The sequence below is a fragment of the Triticum dicoccoides genome, chromosome 4B (genome assembly GCF_002162155.2).
Source record: "Triticum dicoccoides isolate Atlit2015 ecotype Zavitan chromosome 4B, WEW_v2.0, whole genome shotgun sequence".
NCBI lineage: Eukaryota > Viridiplantae > Streptophyta > Magnoliopsida > Poales > Poaceae > Triticum > Triticum dicoccoides.
Window position 1 is genome coordinate 170,788,100 of NC_041387.1, and position 5,254 is coordinate 170,793,353.

A 5,254-nucleotide genomic window follows, 5' to 3' on the forward strand; every position below is an offset into this window, starting at 1 on the left:
GGGGGAGGATTTTCGCGCGGTGAGCGGGGGGAGTTTGGCACATGATCGGCTTCTCCAAGTGCAGTCCCGCGTGTCAGTGAAGAGGCAAGCCGAAGCGCGTTCCGTTTGCGTGAGCCGTGTGCAGGACTGAACGTGTGTGGGGTGCAATGCGACTGCGATAGGAGTGCTGTGAGTGTACCGCCTTTTTTCCTTTTAAACTAGGTGCTTCTCCCCCTCAAAAATAATTTTTTTGTTGCTTCGCGCGATCCATCGATACTACTACTAATCCGGTAATCCCGACTAAAACAGCGCGGCTGGGTCTTTTCCCGCACGATATGCTGGGAGGTTGGCTTAGTTCAGTTTTTTAGGACGAGTAATGCTACACCTACGTAATCCCAGTTACGTAATTAACGTAATGTGAAATGTGTGAGCTGTTGATTGTAGATTGGGGGGAGGGAGGGGCCCACCACCATGAAAATCAGGGGAGGAGAGAGAGAGGCAATTTACGTTAACCCTTTTGTAGGTTCCCGTAGATGTAGAAAGATGTGAAATGCGTGAATGTGTAGTGGACATACTATTGGAGTGCCTAAGATAATTTGTGTATGTATAGACCCTATGTGTTTATTTTACTTCGCATGTTAGATTTGTCTCATTTCAATAAAAAGCAGAGTTGGTGATGATGGTGTGCCTGTCATCCTACAATATAGGCGTCCGATCTATATCTAACGAATAGGAAGGAAACTATGACAATTGACCCGCACTCCTCTCCACATTTGCAGATAAGGCTTTCCCTCGTTCATCCTTTTCTCCCACAAGATCTTGATCTTCCATGCAACGCACGGGCATCTTGCTAGTACTCCTAAAATATGTATATTATTGTGAAAGTTCATATACACCAGCCGAGATTAATGCAAACACGACAGATTTTCATTACATTTCGAACTTTTATAGGACAGAAAAATAAAATAAACCCGACCCTAAACCTATTCTACGACGACGACCGGCGTCCTCCATCTGCGATCTCTATGTACGGGGGCGGGGTTCAAGACTCGTGAAGTGAAGGTGCGGTCTCCGGCGAGGAAGAGTAGAACACGGGATACGGACCGGCCAGTTGGCACACCATGACCTGCCGCCTCCCATGCCCTACTCATCCTTGGAGGAGTCCCCGACCTCAGCGGTGCCGGACGTTGGACAGCGACAAGTAGGACGCGTGGCTGACGGTGCTCCGATCGTCGGTCGCCAGCGTGGCCACCGCTTGTGAGGTCGTGTCCACGTCCGGCTACGCCGCTATTGCGTCGCGAGAGGAGACTTGAGTGAGGGCGGCGACCTCGAGCTTCATCCCCGAAGACAAGCTCTCCCGCAGAGCGTTCACACTTGCGGTCATGGCGGATGTGGTGCCAGGTAGGAGGACGATGCGCTATGGTGTGGAGGTTAGCTAGGCGTTGCCGCTTTAAGTAGCGCATTCCGGTGAGGCCAAGCGTCCGGGTGCGTCATTAAGTCGCCGGAGTTGGTTCCTCGGGCACCGAGCCTCTTAACGATGACATACAAACGGACGACATGAATGCGGGCAGTTGGCGCCGGCTGGGAACGCATCGTGCGACAGTGCGAGGGTCGAGGGTTTTGGTGTGCCAGGGTAGTCAGCTGCGGTCGTGGCAACGTTGGAGATGCCCTTTGCTCACATGTGATCCCCGCATGTCATTGAAAAAGCAAGACAACCCGGCATGGTCTTAGGTCCAGAGGATGCAGTTGGCTGCACTACACCACTCCACAGACGCGTCGCGGCACCCCGTGCATCCTTGACGAGCCGGGTGTTGGGGTGTGTTTGGATTGTGGCCAAAGTGCACCTTACCAAAATTTTGGTCATGACCCAAAGATTGGTCTTTGTTTGGATGGTTGCCATTTTTTTGGCATGCCAATGAACTCTAGCCAACTCTAGTTCATTTTTCTTGCCAATGTTGGCCAAATTATGGGCAACCAATACCTCAACCAAAATTTTGGTCATGACCCAAAGATTGGTCTTTGTTTGGATGGTTGCCATTTCTTTGGCATGACAATGAACTCTGGCCAACTCTAGTTCATTTTTCTTGCCAATGTCGGACAAATCATGGGCAACCAATACCTCAACCAAAATTTTGGCAACCCAATGCTTTGATGGGGCAACCTTGGGCACAAACCAAACGCCACCCTCGGCACACTGAAACCGACCATGTCTAGCGACGATATGAGCGTGTCGCACACCGTGGTCGCTGTGTCTAGAGGCAGTGCTGGAGCTGCGCCCCGTTGTTGGCCCCAATGACCCACATGAACGGTCGTTGGTGGTGAGGAGGTCGTGGGTCAGCTCCTCCATTGGACTAGTCTGCGCTACGTCGTCCCGACGGGTGTGCCCAAATGTCGGTTTCCCTGTTTTCCTGGCCATATTCGAGCGTCAGTGCTCCGAGTTGCGCATTAGGCCTTTCACAATGTAGGCCAAGCGAGACAACTTGTTGTTTATTTGAGTCGTTCAAGTATAATCATGTGGTGTTTGCTTAATTCTCATTCCTCTCCAACCCTCTTCTCCATTGATCATGTCGCCCTCCAGTCGAGTCCATCCTCCTGCATGCCTCATTTGAACATTCCGCCGACTATCATTCACATGTACCCACCCTAGTCCTCTTTCAATAGATCTTCGGACCCCGAGATGAGATTGATAGGGAACGAGTGGGGGCACGTCATACCTAAGGCAGATCCAAAAATTTTAACCGGTGATCATAGCATCCGCAAATCATATATAAAGGGTATTCAATGTTCGTTTCGTTTTTGAACGTAAAATATACTCCCTCCTATCCTTTCTAGTTTACATATAAGTTTTATGTGTAGTCAAAGTATCTCTACTTTGATCAAAAAGGTATCAACATTCAACAACGCCCAATCAATATTGTTAGATTCGTATGTACTCCTAGATTTGTACTCGAGATGGTTTCCAATTTGACTATTGACAAGATTAATAGTACATGAGATGTATAATGTGAAAATTATATCATTGGAAACTCCTTTCACATACGAATTTGACCGTATGCTTTGTGTAAGTTGTATGTCATATATTATTACTCTAACATTTGGTCAAAGTTAGCCTTGAAAAATGCATTAGACCCTATATGCTTTGTGTAAGTTGCGTGCCATATATTATTACTCTAACATTTGTGTAAGTTGCATGTCATATATTATTACTCTAACATTTGGTCAAAGTGGTATAGTGGAAGTGGATCCTCTGACGTAGGTATCCCTCCCTTACCCTCCCTTTCGGTCACTTACTGGCGGACCCCATGCTTGCTAGGTCCCGCATGTCAGTTACTCAATGGGTTCGGCCACGTCAGGGGATCCTCATCCATAGTACACTCCCTCTGTTTTTATTTACCCCGCATAAAACGGGGGGAGTGGTGGTATAATAAATGACGCGGGCGGGGGAGGGGGAGGGACGTCGGTTTGCTCTCAACTGCGGTCCCACAAGACGAAGCGCGTTCCATTCGGTGAGCAACGTGGAGGGTCCAGCGTGCCCTGCTGCAACGCGAACGCGACAAGAGCGATGTACAGTCAAAACCGATTGACCGGTCGTCACCGGAACCACTATTCACACCAGAACCTTCGCTGCTCGGCCTACGCCAGCCACTGCCCTAAAACCACACCAAATCTCCAGCCCATTCCCCCACCATTCGACCCCCTAGCCCGCATCAAGCGTCCCCTAGTTTGCCGGCAAGCCATGGTGCGCCGCAAGATCACTTACTACAAGATGCTGACGCCGGCGTGCCGTGCAGAAATCGCGGCGGCGGTCGGCGCCACACACTTCCGTTCCCAAGCTCGCTTTGCGGCGCGCCAATCCCCGAGTTCTCTCGAGCCAAGCTATGAGGAGGAGGAAGCCGATCCAATGTTCATGGCGGAGGTCGCGGCGCAGAAGGCCCCCGATGGGTATGAGACGATGGACGTCGACTTCGTGCTGGCGTCCGAGTCCCCCATGGTGCAGGCGGACCAGCGGTTCAACATGGCGATACTAAAGGAGGACCGGGAGGCAGAGGCTCAACTTGACGCGGAGCGCGCGCATGCCGCTGCCATCGAGGCTCTCCTGCAGGCGGAACCGGATGTCGTGGATGTGAACCGGGCAGCGGAGGCTCAACTTGAGGCGGAGCGCGCAGATGCCGCTGCCATTGAGGCCCTCCTGCAGGCGGAACCGAACGTCCTGGACTTGAACCGGGCGGCAGAGGCTCGACTCGATGCAGAGCGCGCGGATGCCGCTCTCATCGACGCCGTCCTGCAGGCGGAACCGGACGTCCTAGACTTGAACCGGGCGGTGGAGGCTCGACTCGACACGGAGCGCACGGATCCCGCTCTCATCGACGCCCTCCTGCAGGCGGAACCGGACGTCCTGGACTTGAACCGGGCGGCGGAGGCTCGACTCGACGCGGAGCGCGCGGATGCCGTTGCCATCAAGGCCCTCCTGTAGGCGGAACCAGACGTCCTCTACCCTAACCGGGTTGTGCTCTCGTCCGTGCAGAGCACCCACACGCTCCGCGTGAACGAGTAGCTGGAGGCCGAGGACAACCACGGTGCGGAGACACACGTCGGCAATGACGGCTTGTTCGCGCTGGCAGCCAAAGACGATGAGGCCATCTCTTTCCGCGAGCAGTGATAGTTTTTCTTTATCTTGTTGTTTTTATGGATCTTTTGCTATGTAAAAACATATATTTGTTATGCAAGTCGCCTGACTTGGGTCAGTCTACCATTTTAGGTGGTTGGATGAATATTCTACATCTCCTAACCCTTATTTCCTTCTTCCTCACCTCTTCTTCTTGCCCAACAAACCACCGCATGGGCCGTACGGATACTCCCCAACATGCGGTTGGATAAACATACTCTATGAACGAAAATTATGTGTGAGCGATAGGATTGTTGAGTTTGGTTTGTTCACATGCGACAGCACGTGTCAGTGAGGGTGCGTTCCCTTGGTTGGGTTTGCGGCGTGCAGGAGCGACTGTGTGAAGGTGCGGTGCGACCGCGGCATGCAGGAGTGACTGTGTGAGGGTGCGGTGCGACCGCGACAGCCGTGCACAAGTGTACCTCCTTCTCATTTTGAAAACTTTAGGCAAGCTTGGCAAAAATGTGTGGCGAAGTTTGGCAATGCAAGGCCTAGACCCAAACAGGATAAGTACGTACGTACTAGGAGTACTAGTGTTAAAAAAGAAAGGCGGGGTTTTCCTTCGCGGGATCTAATCGATACAAATCCTCCTTTCACGTGTCAATTAAT